The sequence below is a fragment of the Anas acuta genome, chromosome 19, assembly GCF_963932015.1.
Source record: "Anas acuta chromosome 19, bAnaAcu1.1, whole genome shotgun sequence".
Classification (NCBI taxonomy): Eukaryota; Metazoa; Chordata; class Aves; order Anseriformes; family Anatidae; genus Anas; species Anas acuta.
Window position 1 is genome coordinate 9315525 of NC_088997.1, and position 18823 is coordinate 9334347.

At 45.9% G+C, this 18823-nt stretch overlaps 2 long non-coding RNA genes across 2 annotated transcripts in view; one reads left to right on the top strand and one right to left on the bottom strand.

Moving 5' to 3' along the window:
• Positions 1-18823, top strand: part of LOC137842202 (uncharacterized) — a 131074-nt gene extending 112251 nt beyond the window's left edge. The window contains exon 4 of the long non-coding RNA XR_011088953.1: positions 18657-18823. This is a non-coding gene — a long non-coding RNA (uncharacterized lncRNA). The remainder of the gene's footprint in view (positions 1-18656) is intronic.
• On the bottom strand, positions 7424-9853 carry LOC137842300 (uncharacterized). The gene is made up of 2 exons (XR_011089007.1): positions 9716-9853; positions 7424-9138 (listed from the first exon to the last, which is right to left on the bottom strand). It is a non-coding gene; the product is annotated as an uncharacterized lncRNA (long non-coding RNA).

Genomic DNA, 18823 nt, shown 5'->3' on the forward strand with positions numbered 1-18823 from the left:
GCCTTTGGGTAGTCCCTGCTATAAAGGAAGGAAACTGCAGCCACCCTGTCTCCCCTCAGGAATTGCCATCCTCTGTCCAGTACAAAGCAAAATAAAGCTGGTCAGGCTCAGCCCAGTGGTTGGAAACTGCCTCCCTGAAGGGCAGTACATAGCAAAAGGGGTGATAACTTCTAAAACCTTTCCAGCTTTAAAAGTGCATCTCTCCAAGCCTTTTGTCTCCGCCATAGGCAAGGAAATTTGAATTTGCAGTCATGGTATCCAGAACTGGATAACTGTTTGTTTTCTTTTCCTGAGTTCACCTAACACCATACTTAAAAAAATCCCCCAGCCTGTTTGGAACTAGGTAAACTAAAGCACATTAAAATGTTTGCCAGCATACCTTGGTTTCTGGGGTTAGGGGTGGCTGCATTATTTTTACCACACGTTGCTTTTCCTAAAAAGCTGCAGTGAGGGGGAAAGGTTTGCCTGGGTCCAGGGTACCAGCAGCCCCCAGGCACTCCTGTGCTAAGTTTCCAATACAAGGTGTCCCCATGCTGCTATAGCTCTGTTTAAGTTGAACTCCCAGAACTGCTGAGATCACCAGAAATAAAAAGACCACAGGATGAAAGCCTCTGTTCTTCCAGACCAAAAGGAGTTCAGACTGGATGCTTTTTTTTTTTTTTTTCAAGAATTACACAGACTCTGAGCTTTGATTAGCTTGCTTTGTATTTTTAGAGCAATAGAAACAAGGTGATATCTGGCTTGGTATTTGGTAAGCCTATTTATTCTCATCAGAAGGTTTTAGCATTAACCTATAAGCATTGTAACTTTGTAATGTGATGACACAGACAGCTTCAAACAGACAGAGGTCACTTTTCAAGGCTTTTAGCCTCTAGGAACCTACTGATTTTTAATAAGAATCACACAGCTAAATCTGTGCATATGGTTTTGAAATTCATTCCATAAAGCCAGAGTCTTTCCAAGCCTTTGTTTCAGCTAACATCATTACAAATACTTGAATGACTTTTGGAGATCATATAGGATATATCTCCAGTCAAAATGAGTTAGATACAAATTGACATGTTCATGCATCTGGGAAAGTACTAGCTTTCCTTGGGTTTTATTGTTCTCTTTCATTTGTAATTAAATTATTTGCTCTAAAACTTGATCGGTATTGACAAAGAGCACATTTTCTCTTCACAGAATGCATTTTTTTTTCTTTTCTTTGTGAGTCAGACATGACAAATTTACCATTCTGATAACATAGCTTAATGTTAGCCCAGCTTTCTTAAAGAGCACAGAGATACAGTCAGCCCCTACTACTTGCCACTGGAGCCAGAGTTGCAAGCTTGACTTCCAGAGAAGGACCTAAATAAAAGGTTCTAATGGGGAACTTTTCATAGGAAGGCTCTAATGGGGAACTTTTCATAGGAAGGCCTCCAATGCATTGGAGTGCATAAAATCCGTCTCACTCTGGCAGATGCAGAACAACATTCTCAAAGCTCCTAAGGACCAAGGAGCCTAAGATCTATTAGGTAAATGTTTGAAAGTTATCCAGCTTTGCTACTGAAATGTAGGGCATTCATTTTCCTGAACCAGTGAGCTAAATGATTTTCTTAACTCAGACCTAGGGGTAGAAACAAGGGCTCTTGACTCCCAGTCCAACACTCTAAATATTTCTCCTTTGTTAGGAACACAAGAGCTGCAAATAAATTCATGCAAGCCCTTAATACAAAGAGGCATGTGAGGAAGGAGAGATATTCACACTGCCAAATATCACATAGTTAATTCAATTAAATAGTGTCTATATATAGCCAGTGGGGATTTAAGGACACATTCCTCAAATTTGCTCTGAATTTCCCCCCGAGAAGCTCTTCTATCTCCTGTTGCAGGGCTGAGGTGTCCCAAACCTTGCCCATCTTTCCTGAGCCACAAGTCAGCCAGGACAGTCTCTACCAGTCTTGCTTCACTTCTGTGGCAGGCTGTGCCTCAGCAAACTATTTCATTGACAGCTCTTGCGAAGGGAGTCGCTGATTACTGCCAGATGTAGATATTTCCTGCTGAAATTGCCACCTACTTCTAGCAACGAGGAGACCTGGTTGCCATCTTTTTGCTACTGACATCTGCTCAAAAGACAAACTTTGGAGGCTGACACCAAGCTGAGAGTGCTTAAAGAGCGCTCAGAAACCTAGCCAGGCTAAAGCTTTTCCCTTAATATGGTGAAATTGATCTCACTGTGATTTTGTTCTACTTGGGAGGCTGGGGTGTGGACAGAGGGGAGGCACCCAAAGGAGGCTTCAAATTGGTCTTGACCCAAGGTGTGGGGTTTGGGAGGGATGGGTGTCTGCGGAGGGTTTGCTTGATGAGTAGGGCTAGCTCTCTGGGCTGCCCCTGGTTAGGGGCTTTGCATGTTGAAGCCCTAAAATGGGAGGCTAGTAAGTAGCTGATTTATCTTCATTTCTTTATTTTTCTTCCTTTATTTTTCCTATGTTTATTTCTCTTCACTTGAGTAATAAGTTACATGCATTGTTGTCAAGAGGCTTTGTTGTTTTTTTCTTCCCTTCTGTATTGGGCCTTGTTTTCTCATGCTTGGTGTCCCTCTGTTTTTGAAGGTCTCAGGTTCAAGTTTTCTGGCTGGGCTCTCCAGAGGTTTCGGTCACTTACCCAACTGATGGTTCTCGTGAGCCTGTTCCTGTTAACGTCGTGCTTCTTTCTGTGCTCCCTGACTTTGCTGAAACCAGGGAGCTGCTGGCGGTCACACTGCTCAGCACGTGCCCTGGGTTCTGTGGTGCTTGATGCTAATGTGGTGCTAATTAACTTCACTTCGGGGAGCTTGTGTTTTGAGCAGAATCTAAATCCTGTGGGTGCTGCTCCTGCAGGATGGTGGTAGAGTCAGGCAGGCGACTGGGAAACATGACAGCAGCAGCTGACTTCTTCCCAGGCTTTCTGTGACTATGCCCTGAAGACATGTAGAGCAGCCCTTTGAGGTGCTGCATCACCTGCACTGAAGCCCTGCAACAACGTTTCCAAACAAGAGTTTTCAGAATGAAACTTTTTCCCCCAAGAAATTAATTTTTTCAGTGAAGAAGGAAGATACTTTTTTGGAAGGTCTGCTTTTCATTTCTTAAATTTTTCATATCTACTCACATAACAGCTGAGCCATTCCTTTGTATTAATGTCTGCTTCATTGTGCCTGTTTCTCAAGGGCACCAAATCTGTCTTATATTACACAGTAGGCCTTGTATTTTTTTTTAACTTTGCCTTTTAGAAGGTGGTTCATTTCTAGTGGCAGGTGTAACGAATTTGTATTTCCATGCCAGGTCTGGCCCATAGCTCCTGATGATCCGGAGCTGGGCAGGATCAGGCTCTCCTCCTTCCTTCCTGGTGGGCTGTTGGTGCTACCCATGCCATCCCCATGAGAACTGATGGCCCCTTGTGCTCATTTCAAAGTGACCCTCCTGAGGATCCCCAGGCAGCAGCCACGGCGGCAGCTCTGCTCCGTGACATTGATAAACCACAACATATTGTTTAACATATTGTTCCCAGTCCAACATATTGTTCGCATTCATCATGGAAGCAATCAGTACAGAGCATTTTATTGCAAACCTGTTTCCTGGTGCTCATCATTAGGTCATTAACCTTAACAATGTCAACATGTTCTCGGTATGCGGTTTAATTGGAGTGCAGTACAGAGCAGTTGCACAGGCTGTACCACATACAGGGGCACACAGCTTAAGAGTAATAGAAAAGCTGTACCAACAGGGCACTGATGCTAAATAAAGGCAAGTCTGGACAGGGGATGTAAATTAAAGTAGCTGCACTGAGGGGGACCCAAATAATTTCTTGGTGGAAGCATAATTTCCTGCGAGCACCTGTGCCAGTTGAAGGCTGTAGTTTTATTGCATCAAATTCCAGATATAGATCTTTTTGTACATCTTTTCCCTTGGTGGCTTTGCCATATCCAAGGAGAAGAGATGGACAGTCCAGTGACTGTTACTACTCTGGTTTGCCAACACTGGTGTTGGCAAGGTTTCCTCTGAGAGTGCTTCCTAAAGGGGCAAGCCTCATGGCTCCTGGGTCCGGCTCATCCAGGCTATGTGGTGCCAAGACAGAAGTTCAAGGAGCAGTGCCATTTTGCAGAGGAGGCTGGCAGGAAGAAGCAAATTCTTCAGAAAAAATGTCTTGATTTATATACTGAACTTCAGAGGAAGATCTGTTTTCTGCAAAGGCTTGCTCAGTTGGTTATAAAGTGTTGTTTTGCCATACAAACCTTGCTTGGGCGCTGTGAGGTTGTCAGGACAGCACCATTTTGTTAGCGTGGATGGTCAGACCCTTCAGAGAAGTGCTTGTCTCTTCCCATGTGCTGGCAACCCCCTCACAGAGGCCTCGATCTTCTCACAGTGCCTAGTGCTAATAACCTGTGGCTTGGATGTTAAGGTTGAAATTTAAGGGATCAATGGGATGTCAACTTTCATCTCCTGTTGGTTTTCATTAGGTGTACGTGAAGGTATCAGCCTCAAGTTCTGCTGGTTTCTGATGGCCCTGCTGCAGTACGTAGGTGGTGTCTAATTAAACAGCGTATACATGCATGTGAAAAAAGCATCGCTTTCCTCACTGCTTCAAATGAAGCCACAGATTGCTGATCACTGTGAAGCCGAGGGTTGTGTTTGCTGTGCTATGGGAAAGGAAAAGATGTGGCAGGAAAAGCACAAACGAAAGGCAGGTTGTTAGGGTGGATCTCAGGATGAGCAGCGTCTCCACGTTGCTTCTGCTCCTCTTTCCTTGCTGCCTCCTTTCCTATAAAGCAAAATGCCCATTTCCTACCAACCTGGCCTATTTCTACTTTTTTTTTTTCCTTAGCATTGAGCGCTGCATTAACTTGACAGGAAAGTCCAAAGGTCTGATTGACACCCTGTTTCTTCCCCATTACGAAATAAACTAATTTCTTTAGCTTCGCACAATATTCTTCTGAAAACAGCTATTGATCTGCACAAGTCTCTAGACTGGGTAATCAATATCCACCAGTTTGGGGAAAATAAATAAATAAACAAAGGACAGAAAATGATGGATGAGAATACCATTGAGTGCTTTTTGAACTGATGCTGTGTTCAGATCACTCAGCTGCTGAAAGAATGGGTTGGGTTTGTTTTGTAGCAGAGAAACGATGCCGAAGCTTTCAGATTCCCATCTTCGAACTAGCCCATAGTCATTAGGTGTTACCGAATGCTTTCAGGTCAGTGGTACTTTCCAGGCTGACTTCTGTATCTGAATTGAAGAAGACAATAGCTTACAAAGAGGGGGAGAGGCTCCCCTTTCTCCCACTGCAGCTTTATAAAGCAGATTTATAAATCAGGCTTGCTGTGTGTATGTCTCAGCCTGTCTGCATGGAGCAGTCACAGCCAGGGCTGGAGTGTGAAGGGAAAGACTTCACCGACAAGGAGGCACTGGAGTCCTTCAGTCCTGGAGATCCAGAGAAGCTGCTGCCTTAATCTTCCTCTAATTTTACTGTACACCCCACACAGAACTCACAGAAAGTATGTTTGGTCCCTAAAATGCAGCAGAAGCAGGACAGACATCCCGTGTTCCCTGCTGGCCGAGAGCAGTTCCAGCGCTGTGAGCACCGCGAGGCTGCGATCTGACGGTGTCTGGAAGAGGGCACGAGCTGCTCTGACCCACGGTGCCGTGAGCTCTTTCCATCCTCAGCCTATTCTTCTACACCATTGGCACACTTAAGCCCTTCTAGGGACCGATTATCCTTTTTTACACCAATAATCAGAGGGCCAGGTCCCAGCAAACCATTGCACTGCAGCCGACAAAGCCAGTCTGAGCAGTGCCTGAGCTCTCCCTGGAGCAGCAGAGCCGAGCGGTGGTGCTCTGTAATGTATGCAGGTCTTCCAGCTGATGAAGAAACAGGTGCAGTTCAGATGCTGTTTCAAGCAAATGAGAACAGACAAGGAGAGGAGGGACAAATGTATTTATCAGGCTGCATAACCTGTTGAAGTCAGACAGGAAGGTGACCTTATTTTGAAAGCGAGTGAAGTGCTAGAAGAGTTTGGAAAACTTGATAGAAATGGAGAGGAAATCAGGCCATGCTTTCAAAGGAATGCCTTTTTCTCTCCTCATCCACTGAATGTAGTTAATGTAGTTTCTTGAATAGGAGTTAGCTGTCACTTCCTGAATGCTCTGTGAGCAGCTGGTCTGATGTTTTCTGTTTATTAGCAAGGATCAAACGGGGTGAGCGCAGCAGTGGTGTGGCTGGGGAAGGGAGAAAGGGCTTGAAGCTGTTGTTGGCTGCAGCGGGGATGACAGCCTCTTGTCCTCCTGAGTCGATCCACACACTGCTCAGAGCAGTCCTGGTTGTCCTGGTGAGCACACCAGGAGCATCGTGCATCTGTGTGAGGCGGGGGGTCGGGAGCACACAGAGAGCCAGGATGCTGCTAATGTTTTATGGCAATGGAGGATCCTCTCCCTGGGAAGGTGCATGGCCAGGGTGTGCAGCTACAGTGTATTTTTCTGTCCTTTGAGGGGGAAAATAATGTCTCAATAAGATACTCTAATGTCAGGCTTGCTGTATGATCTATTCTTTAGAGTAACTGTTTTCTCTAGTCTTCTCTGTTTCGAATTTGTGGTGTAACTTTATAGAATTACACTGGTTTTGTGCGTTACTTCTTATTTGGATCCTTTGAGACGGATCTTTTAGGTTCCCATAAATTCCTCATCTCTTTCTGTTGTAATTAAACAACTCTCGGTGGTCAGAGTAGATCTGTGAGCATGAGGAAGCCTGTCAAATCAATACGAATCGTTGCCAGACATAAGCCTAACAAGCCTGACCAGGATGTACAAAGGGGCCCTCTGTCATTTAAAGAAATAAACAGGAGGCAGAGAACTTAATTCAGCTCAATCAGCTGCTAAGCCTGCCCTGACAGCCGGCCTTCAGAGACACCTTCCCCCTGCTCCAGCATTTAGCTGAATCAGCACTTTCCCCTTGCCCTCGGAGAAGTTTGGCTTCCCATGTGTATCAGCAGAGGAATAGGAAGGATGGACAGACTGCAGTGCTGGAGCAACCACAGCTTGAGGGTACGGCACAGAGGGGATTTGGGGGCTTGTAGGTGCTTGGAGAGGAGGCAGCCATTTGAGTTGAATGAATCCTGGCAAAGGTGTGTGCATGACATCAGTTTGCAAGACAGATGTTTTGAAAGAAAATAGAAGTAGTGAGGGAGAAAGAGCTGGTCATGTGGCTGATGCGAGCTAGGAGAAAGAGAAGGGATCCAGCAGGAGATGGAAATTGAGAAGGTAAATGACTTAACAGTGGAGGAAACAGCAGCAAGACAGGAGTCAGCAACTTGAATTCTGCCTCTGGGTCCTTCCCTGCCCTTGGCCAAGATGACCAAGCTGAGTAAAAGTTTGCTAGCTAAAGGGCAAAGGAGAGACTTCAGGCACTTAATTGTAGATACTGAAGTTTGAAAATAAAGTCCTACCACCATCCAGGTCCCCTAACAGAAAGCGTGCTGTCTGAGTGCAGTCCCTATGCTGCTTCTCATCCCAGTGTGGCGTGATTTGGTTCCCACTAAGCCATGCCCAGAATACACCTAGACAAGGGCTGAAACCTGCAGTTCATGTAAGTCCTGGGCCAACCATTGTAACTAGTGTCTTTTAGAAGGACTGCACTTCAGTCCTAATGAATATTATCAACCCCACAGGTAGGCACCACAGGGAATCCAGTAGTTTGAGTGCCTCAGTTTGCCTAGCTGTGTGCATGAAGTCTCAGTCTTGGGGTCAGGGATGCAGGTCAGATCTCCCTTCACTTTCTCCATCCCAGACACAACCTGATCCCACTTCAGGTTGGCCAATTGTGTAGTCCTAGATTAGGTGCAATATCTATACGTTGCAGGTGCAAGAGAAGCACAGCTGGCCATTTTGATTTGTATATGTTTATGTAAATGCCTCATAAAATATCCCCCATTGGGACAAGCCAAAGTCACGCATCATAAAAATCAGCTTCTGTAATGGCTTCTTTACAACAGCATTTGCCAAGGTAGGAAAAAAAAATATGCCTGTGTTTATAGGAAATTAATTTCTGCCCCTTCAGTGATCAGCCCTGAGCAAGCAGAAGACTGAATTATCCCAGTTGCTTCTCTCTGGCAGAGAGAACTGCTCTTTGGAGCCTCCTGCAGTGTAATCTGGTGGGGATGTTTAATCAGAAAACCTCTAAGCAGCGAGGCCCCAGTTCAGCAAGCCCTGTGCTCATGCAGCAAGCCGTCCTTCTGCAGCAAAGCGCTTAATCACACCCTTAATTTTACACCAGTGCTCAGGCTCACACTACCTGGCTGGCTTCAGGAAGGTGGGTACATCTTTTGCTGAAGAACGGATTTTTGCCTTTGGGCTTAAATTAGCATACAAAGAAGGAGATGCCTTAAGAGGCAGATCAGCAAGGTTATTTAAAACATAAAACAACCCAAGCATGACAAGAGCTACCAGGGGAGGAAGATTTCTAAGTGCCAGTAGATGGTGCTCTGCAAGCTCCCTGTATGGGTGGGCTGAAGCCCACACTGATCCGTTTTGCACAGCACCCCAAAAGCCTTATGGTTTATTGCAGAGAAGGTCTTTGTGACCTTGTAAGGAGCGAACCTAAGGGACTTCTGCAGAAAGCAGATGGATTTTGTTGGTGTCTTTAGCGGAGTGTTAGCCTCCAGGTAGGATTTTTGTAGCAAGATTGTAGCTGCTCAATCCTGTGGATGAACCAAGCCTGTGCGACATAATCCTATAGGGCTGCTTCTGAAGAGCTGGAAAGAGTGGGTGAAATCCTTGCTTAAAGTGAAGTTGGCTGGAAAATTGTCTATGAATTCATTAAATGCAGATTTTTCTCTTGAAACCTGTTGTAAAACAGGATTGATATTTAATTATTCTAACATCCTGGGTCTTGCTGCAGCCAGCAGATTCACCTTCAGGACAACTCCTGCATCTGCTCCAGGTATCAGCATTGCTCCCTGCTCCCTCCTGGCTTGGTGCTTGCAGAGAGGCCCTTCTGCAGCCAGGGTGCCCTGCTGCAGACCAGGGTGTGCACATGAAGATCTGTTGCATGAAGCAAGCAACCACCTGTGTGGTTCCTGGCAGTGGAAGAATGGCTTGCATCTGTCCCCTTGTAGCCAAAGATTAAACCTGGAAGATATAAAGAGCAGTAGATATGGGCAGCTGTTCAAATTAAGTGTTTTGTCTATATGTATCCACCCCACTGTGTGTGCTAAATCTAGCTCTGGCCGTTGCAGTTCATCTAAGCGAGTCGATGAAAGAGAAGTCTGTTTTCTTGCACATCCCCCTTAAATTTTGAGGAGTTTCCCTGACACAGTGATGCATAGTTATAGGCTCAGTAAAAGTTGGAATGATTTATGGCTTACACACTGTAAATCAATAAAAAGAATCACAGACATTGACAGTACGTTCACAGCCCATTTCTTTAAATGGAAGGCACTTTTCTATCTTTCCTGTTTCAGCCTAGTTGGTGCACAGGAGGTTCCTGCCACTAACAAAGTGCTAAGAGAGTCTTTATAAAGCTTGTAAAACCTACATCTTATGTAATACCTCTCCTTACATGCCCTTCCTTGCTGCACCATCGTTACCCAGTCTAAAAGTACCATGTCCTTCACCCTGGGTTATCAGATTGCCTTCTCCTGTGAACAGAAAACTGTATTAAAAACCTGTTACTTTTTTTTAAGGCACTCCAGGCCAGTCTGCTAACCTCTGACTTTCCAGCCTCGGTGTAAATCCTGATGAAAGTGTGTGTGGTTGGCATGCCTTGGCGTGAGATGGGTTGTGCTGAGCACCCACCAAGTGTGGGCTGCAGCCAGCAGGGCTCTCCTGGCCAGCAAGGAGGCGATGCTGCCGGGGCATTTTGGGTGCTGCAGGACGGATTTCAAGGGTGCTGTTAACGAGTCTCACACGGAGCTCTGTTAGGAAGGTGCTGGTCCGCAGCCCTGCTGCTCTGGGTGCAGTGTGAGCGCCTGTTTTGCTCAGGGTTGTGCAGACCAGCTTGCCAGCACGGTGCGCGGGGATGGGAGCCTGGGTGCCAGCCAAGTACAACTTCCTTTTATTTACATATAGATACCCGTCCTGGAACATGTTTAACTGCTTTGTTGAAATGGGCCATAAATGGGCCATAAAAGTTAGCCATTTAAGTCTGGAGAAGCATTAAGAGACTCTTCAGTGGTGGATGGGTTATAAATAGTGCACAGCCCATCCACACTTCAACAAATGCCTGGTTACTGGCTGCCCAGAAAAGCTATCTCCAAATATCTGCCATCTGCTCTTTCAGAGGGCAGCCATGTAACAGAGCAGGACAACCACACAGGGCTTCTCCAGGCACTCAGAAGTTACTGGGGCTTGGGTTAACTCTAAACAGGTGTCAGCGAGGTTGTAGGAGTCAGACTAGACACTAATCAGTCTTAGAAAATCAGATTTTTCATTAAAGCCTCCATTTGCCTTTAAAGGCAGCATGTATTACAGGTGTGCTTATCCCTTGGGAGCATAGCACGTACTCAGATATTCTTTGGGTAAGCTGGAGACTTTCCTGAGGCAGGCCAAAAATGAGATTTTAGCAGCTTAAGGCGATTTAATGTCTCCCTGCTTTCTTTTGAGAGAATAGGATACATGCTTTTAACAATTGGCATTATCAATACAATTGCAGTCCTGCATACTGCAACCAACACCTCATCATGGTGTGCAGAAGTAAATGAAAAAGCAGCAGTGATTCTAATTACTGTATGCTAATTGGGCTGCATTCAGGCTTCATTGATGCTGCTGTTATGCTGCAAGAAAACAATGGCAGCATATGTACTTATCTTGCTCTACTTATCCTATGATTATTCTCTGCTAGTACAAAAACATACTGAAATAACAACCTGCACACAAATTAGTGCATGAAATGGACCACTAGAAGTTCAGCCTGAGCACATTCTTCCCCTTGTCTTGCAACTAATACAGCAGCTTCCATGCCACAGCAGCTTAAAGCACTTTTATCTTGTATCGGGCTTTGGTTGTAATAGCCTCGCTTGTCTTCTGTTGCCTCTCAAAGAAAACACTTGTATTCCTACACGATCCATCCTGGTGACCTTTTTCTTTAGGATCTGCAGTCCAGAGTTTTACCCTGGAAGTCCCGTGGCCTCGGGAAGTGCTGCCTGTGCAGCGTGCAGCCAGCAGCACTCGCGTGCCCCCGTGCTCCAGCTACTTCCAGAATGAATGTGGTAAGGGCGAGGGGCACGTCCCGCACTGCATTACTCCTTGGCTGCTGCCTTGGTAGCATAACTTGCTTCGTGCTGTAAACTGGACTCAGGCATCTGCATGCTGTTTTTTACAGTAGTATCTAATATGCTGAAAGCTGCCGGAGTCATTACAAAATCATCAGTGCTTGTTCCAGTGTGATATATTCTGTTTGTATAGCTGGCTGTTTTGCTACCATATGTATTTATTGAAGCTGGCTGAGTATCTTATTCAGTGATGTTTTGCTTATTTATTCAAGAACAAGTTCATCAAAATTCAGCCAAGCTCTCTGTCCTCAACATACACAAATCTAATCTAGCGTTTTGAACACACCCATCGCAATAGCAACTGAATGCAAAATTGAATGTGATTCAAAAACTGAGTGCAAACATGATAGGAGCAATGAAAAAAAAAAAAAAAAACTGGCTTCCCACAAATCCATACCAGGTATTGCTCTGGGATACAGTGATGGCCTCTGAGGGATGAAGGCACCGTTTTTCCCTGTAAAGCACCAACCTTGCCTCTTAGCTCCAGCTCAGCTCCAGTGCTGAGGCCCTGGGGGGTTTCTAGCAGGTGCCTGTCTGAGGGCCCATCAACTAGTAAAATGGTCATGATGTCATGTACAATATTGTGGTCTCATCAGGGAGACTGATTTGTGTTGCATTAAGCAAGACAGAGTTGCTAATCTCCACTGAGGTTTACATGGGAAAATTTAAAGCCTATTCCAGTATATTAAATGAGGCTGAAAAGCTTCGATCAATAATTTCCCTTGTATGAAAAATAAGAGATGAAAATGATGGTAGATTGATTCAAAATACTTAATGCCAGATACCAGCTGATGGAAGTACCTTGTAAATAGCATTTTGTACAGTTGCCAATGAATTAGTCTAAATTGTGAGGGTGATTGAAATGTATTTTATAATGTTCATCTCCACTTTAGTGGCCATTTACAAAATTTAGAAGAATATGAAATCCCTACAGAGAAAGTGAGCAGCCTGCAAAAAACAGAGCAGCTAGCAGTGGTAGTTTGCAAATGAGGTCTTGGAATACGTTATAAGACAAAAAGCCTGACTTCTTTACAAGCAAGAAGAATCAGTGTTAGTGGTGTTTTAAATTTGAAAATGTGTTTTCTAAGTACCTCTTTTTTCATCGACCCTCTCTTTTACATGGAGATTATGATCTTTGATGTGAGAAGTGAAATGGATTTTTTTTTTAAGTTAATTTGGTAATAAAAGAACACTGCCTTCTCTGAGCAGTCCTACACAACCATGGTGTTTTGTAGGACTGAGTTGTATCTCATCACGCGGGTTTCTGCAGGGAATTAGGGTGTAAGCATGTGTTGCTGAGCTGGCTCCCTGGAGTGAGTGGTGACCTTGGGCTGTGGTGAGATGGCTCCTGGGGACAGCCTGAGGTTGCCCCAAGAGACGTCAGGGTTGAGACCAGCCATGTAGTCTGCTGCAGCCCATCATTCCCTGTCCATTTGGAAGAGCTCTGCAACCTTCCTTGCCTTTCTCCGGAGCTCTTTTCTGGTTCCCAGTTGCTCTGTGAGTTGTCCCAGGGTTATTCTCACCAGTGCTCGGGGTAGCCTGTGGTATGGGTTTACCACGGCCATGCTTTTTCCATACCCACAGGGATAACAAACAGCTGGACAACCCTGCCAGAGCTGTTCAAGAAGGATCCACCAGTGCTGCAGCCATTCGGCATTGCGTCAGAAGCTGCAATGAGCAGCACTTTCTGCTTGTTTGCTCTTAGTGAGCCACTAGGAAAGGGCTCTGAACTCTGCAAATTTGGGTCAAAACTGCTTTGAGAACTTCATTTTATGGTGATTTTTTGCTGCTTTAATGTGTCAGTCTTACGGCCATGTAGTGTTGGTGCTGAAGTGTGTTTCCCTGCTGGCTGAAGGCAGGACTCGGCGCTGCCAGCTCCCGTCGCCGTGCTCCAGGTGACACGCGAGCGATGGATGGGCTCTGCAGGGCTGCCTGCTCAGAGCTGATTTCCTCTTCTTGTCTCCAGGCTGAGCCCTGAGGTTCCCACCTCTACACGGCAATGCCGAGGGTTGTACGAGACTTTGCTTGGAGTAAGCGCTATTTTTCTGTTGTTGTTATCATGACGGATTTCGTGGGAAAGTCTCTGCTTGCAAGCTGCATTGGATGGAGCTTTTTTTTTTTTTTTTTTTTAAAGCAGAAAATTTTAAGTGTGTGCCCACCTTCCTGCTCCACAATCATATAATCTGGAAGAAAAAGGCAGCGTGCAGCAGCTAGTACTGCAACAGGAATGTCTAATGATGGATTTTGTCCTTTACCTTTCTGCCTTGTATCGGAATAGGAAGGAAATGTGAGCGAAGAGGGGCTGCGTAGCACCCACAGGATCTCCTCGATCACCAGCACCAAAGGAAAGATGCTAGAAAAGTAATATCTTCTCATGAGTAACAGGAAAACAGCAATTTTTCTGGTGATTCAGTCTTCTAATTAGTTTCCAATACTCAGTCCACAGGATTTTTGCAGGAAATAGGTCTTTCTATTTATAAATCGTCATTCTATCAAAGCACGATTTTTAATTTGTGGCCTTGAGGGTTTTTCATTTCCTCCTCGTCAGGTGAACTGCAACTAAACCGCCCTCCACCAGCACCGTGCCAGCTGCCACCGCAGCTCCCGGGGCCTCGGGGGGGAGAGGGGAGCTGGAACAGGGCAGAGCCCTTCAGGGACCTTTTGGTGCTTGAGAAGTGACCGTGAGCAGCAGTCCTCTCTTCACTTGGCTATTCTGCACTGAGCTCAGTGGCCAGAGGACTCTGTGGTGGCTTTCTGCCCATTCCTGTTCAGTTTGTGCACCCGGGGAACCAGGGCCCAGCTCCTGCTCTGCCTCTTGCACCAGGGACATGTGGCAGCAAAACCCACGTAAGCCCCCAAAGGACTGACTGACCTATTAATAGGAGGTGTCTGACCTATTAAGATTGTTGAAGGTGAGAAGGACAAAGATTTAGCTTGAATCTCAGATCTCTGGTGAGGAAACAAGTCCGTGCCTCCCACCCAAGCATGTTGAATCTCAAGCTCCTCTCTGAGCTGTTGCTGGAGCTCCGAGCTCCCCTGTTGTATTCCTGTCTGGAGCCTGTTGTGCTGCCGGCTTTGCCCTTCTGATCTGGTAGGGCAGAAGCAAACCCCAAACACCACACCATTGCCAGCACCACGGGGATGAGGCCTGGCTCTCTGCACCTTTCCCCTGGATCCTGATGTCTGATAAAGCACTCCCCTTCCCCTCCTGGACTCGCTCGTTGCCCAGTTCTTGTACCTAGCTGCATGTTTTGAAGAATTCATAAATACATGTGGATCTGGGGCCTTCATGCTTCTGTCAGGTGTCTCTGAAATCAGCTGTGGGGTTCAAAACGTACGTGTGAAACTGGGAATGTGCCCACTGTGAGTGAGATGGCAGGAGACTCGCTTTACAGGCCGAGTCAAGATGAAGAAGGATTCAAAGGCTTTAAAAAAAAGTTCTCTTGCTTTCTCCTTACTGCTGCTCTCTGTGGTCCCTTTCCCTGTGCTTCTAGATCTAGGTCAGATCTAGAGGTGCAAAACCAGCACAGAGGAAAAGGCTGTTCACCCAGGCAAGGCAGCATTCAGCTCTGCAAACAAAAGCATTTGAAAAACACAGGTCTGGGGCCCTGCCATGCTACAAGGGTTTTGCACACAGGTGTGAGCCTGTGCAGCAAGAGCAGATGAGACTAATGCAGTGAGCAATGGGATGTTCCTCGTGCCAGTGTACCTGCTGTGGGATCGACAGTGGCTGAGCCCAGCACCAGCCGTCCCTGGCGAAGGGGAGTTGATGGATGGCTTAACCGGGTCTCTACTTAAATGCCCATAAGCCTATCAGTGTGATGTTTCTCACCTCATCAGACTGAATTTGCAGCCAAGGAACAGACTCTGAGATGAAGTTTTGCTCTTTTTGGTGCCAGCAAATATCTGAGTCTGTGACTGCTTGCAGAGTGGCCGGGTACCTCTTGGCAACAGCAGGGTCTGACCAACGCGTCTGTGAGGCAGATGCATTTGGTAAGGTTACCTGGATGTTTAGGTCTTCCCAGACACTGCTCACTGCAGAGCATTACCTCTGTGAGGGAGGGAGTTTCAACCCACCAGCGGAAAATAACCCCCTGCTACCTCCTTTCAACTCAATCTCCCATGGGCTTTTCATGCTAAATAGAAATTGCTTCTGCATTTTGCAAGAGTACGAGTAGACAGCAAAGGTAAGGAGGTGAAAAAAAGCATGCTCGGGTATGGCTGCCAGCATATTTACTTGCTTCAGAAATTTTGAATAAGAACAATATCTCAAAATTACATTCCAGACACCCTGGGGAAGAGGAACTGCTGCGGGGCTTGATGCAGGTTCTTCCCTCGGTGCAGGTGCTCGGTTTCCAGGGTTTCTGCAAGTTCCATCTAAGCCCTGAGGTGGTCAGGCTGCCCGTCATTCACGTGCTCCTGCATGCAGCGTGCTGTCATTTGGAGCGAGGGGGGATTTCAAACAGTCCTGCAGAATAAATGCCTCAGTTCCACGTACAGCTTGGAAATATAGGCAGAAAAAATGCAAGTCTGAGGGTGCAGGCTTACACTGAATAGTACCCGCTCCCACAGGACCTTTGCATGCCTAATTATTTGTAGTATTTGCACACACTACGCAGTGAAGAGTTCTTATTCAGCTTCTCACATCTGATGGACAATCCAGAGACGAGATCTTGTAAGGCCAAGTAGGCACCAGTTTGTGTTTCTTTCACCCAAGCCAGCAGCTGTGGAGTTGACTGTTGCATCCACAGGATTTCGTTTTTTCTCCATTTTGTCAGGTTTAGGGAGGAAAACTGAGGCACGGAGCTAAACGTCTAAATGGGGTATGGAATCTGGATCTACGTTTTAAATCCTTTCTAGGTTTGGGCTGTTGTGGGGTTTTCATTTTAACCTACTATAAGTAAGTGGCAAGCTTTTTATCCAGTGTTGGTGGTGTAAATACAGTGATTTAAGGAGGAATTTCCTGAAATATTTCACTTTGAGTTTAAAAAAACAAACAAACAAACAAAAACCATAGTTAGGTTCTGTGTAATTTATCCATACATTTTCTTGATGCAAGAAACTTGTGATGAAAGAGAAGAGACTTGTAATTTCCCTCTGGCTCTGCATGCTGTGTTTGAAAATCCTGCTTGGCATTTGCAACTGCACACTTAAAATAGGCTCTTTGTGTTCATTCATAATTTGTCTTGGAGGTTATTAAGGGTAATAAAGTACTGTGGAATGCATTTCTAAAAGCTAGGTCCACTGTAGGAGCTTTTTAATTATTTATTAACGTTTCTGAATGTTCCTTGCTGAGGACGAATGTATTTCACTCGAGGCATCTGGCCTGCTGGGAGGCGCTGAGCCTGGCTGGATGCCGAGCCGCTCGCCGCTTCCTGGGACTTGGGATCCAGAGGCTGAAGCCCCCTGCCTAGGAGTGGAGATCTAGCTCTAAATCCTCGTGGCTCTGCCCTTGGGAGGGCTTGACCACTTCTTTCTGATTAGTTGGACCAGCCCAGCCCAGTAAGCGTTGCCCTCGATTCTCTTGCACTGGTGGCAAAGCTTTGGCTGCCGGCAGCTCTGCTCCTCCCCGGATGACAGCGGTGACCTGCTGGAAACCTTCCCCTTCTTTTATGCTTGCAGATCACTTTTATTCTCATTTACATCCCTCAGCTGCTCTTTCCTGACATGGAGCAAGGTCCTAATGGAGGAGAAAACCATGTGGCATCTCTGGGGGCCCACGGAGGCCTGTGTGGTATCCGTGCCCAAAGGACTTAGGAGTGTCTTTGAAGATAAAAAACAATAGGATTTTACAAGCCATGTGGTCGGAGTGCAGTAGAAGTGGAAGAGGGTGTTTCTGTAGGCACCAGTGACGACCCTTTGAAAGGTAATGAAAGTCTGGCACAGCTTCCCTGCACCGAGAGGAAATACGTGGGTAACTGCAGATGTTCCTGCTGTGGGGACACGGGGGGAGCAGAAGCAGGAGGAATACGAGAGATGCTTCGCTGCTGCTGCCCTAAACGGCAAACAAGCACTAATCAGTAAGTCAGCCCATAACATTTTCCCCCAGACGCTGTCCTCGGATGGCCTATTTGTGCTAATCCTCATCAGCACTGAGTCACATGTAAAGCAAAAAAAAAAAAAAAAGAAAAAATAACAACAAGAACAAACACTGGGCAAGAGATTTTAAATTTACACTATCTAGGAGAAAGCTTCTCACCAGGGCTGGTTCCTAGATTGTAACAAATAACACCAGGCCCCAGGCTGAATGCTAAGGTTGCGGCTGCATTTTGAATCTGCTGCTAATTCATAAACATCACAAGCAGTTGATTTCAGCAGAACCCCTTGATTTAATTACACTCTTGTATACAATGGGGACCTTGCGTTTTCCTATATGTAATGAATATTAAGCTGATAGCCCTGTAATTTCCTGTGCCGGGCTTGCTCTCATTTTTTGCATATTGATACCACATTTGGTTTGTTATTTTCCAATTTTCCAGTCTTCTAGACTTGTGCTCAGCGAGTTCTCCATAGTAATTGCTGTTGGCACACACGTTTCCTTCCTCAAATCTGCTCTAACACCCTGGAATGAATTTTGTCTCATCCCAGAGATTTGCTTGGTTTTGAATTTCTCTTATTTATTCATTGCCTTTAACTCAGCAACCCTGGAGTTGGTGCAGGACACTGGATATAATTTCATATTCCCCAGTTTTAATTTCCTCCCGTAGCCCAGGCAGCCCCCCTCCCTCTAGGTGCACATGTGTGGTGTTTTCTCTGTCCCTGTGACTTTGGATGTGCTGCTGTTCATAAGCTGCTTTCCAGCAGCACATCCAGAAAAACTGGTCCTGTTCCAGTCTGAGCACCGAGAGGATCTTGATGCAGCATCATTGAGTTTCAGGCTGGTGTTAACTGAATCTTTCTGGCCTCTTTGGGATGTTGGCAGCTGTTCAGTTTCTCTCTCTTTGGGATTATTCAGTTGGGTATGTCCTACCTTGCCTTTAGCATGGGAAAAAAATCCGTGTCCATGTGTGCTGGGGAGGCATTGTGTGAGGTTGCTTTTGATGATTTGTGTGTGTAAAGGCTAATGTGGATTTAAAACGACAGAGCTGACAACATAGCTGAACTTCTGTTTGGACAGACTTATCTTAAGTGTGAATTACACAAGGTATGTCAGCTCGGTGTCTACAAATGCCTTCCCCAGTGCTGCACAGGGGTGCTGGGGAGAAATGTGTGGCCCTGAAAGTCTGTACACCCGTACACCTCTCATAGCCCTGATGCAGGTTAAGGTGCTCTTCAGCCATGAGTTCACGGCAGTGTTTTCTATCCTGGATATAGGTTTTCTGGCTATAAAAGGAAAGAGAGATGCCTTACCTGTATTTCTTTGTGATTTCTTTCCAGGAATACTTACTGAGAGGAATATTTCCGTGGTAAATAATTGCCTTTGCCAGAACAAGTGAAAAGGAGGTGTGCCCATGCCATAAACCTGCACACTTCCCCTAGCACACCCTTGTGTTTGGCCATGCTGCTGCCAGGGAGGGGAGCTGGCTGGGTCTGTGTTTATCCCA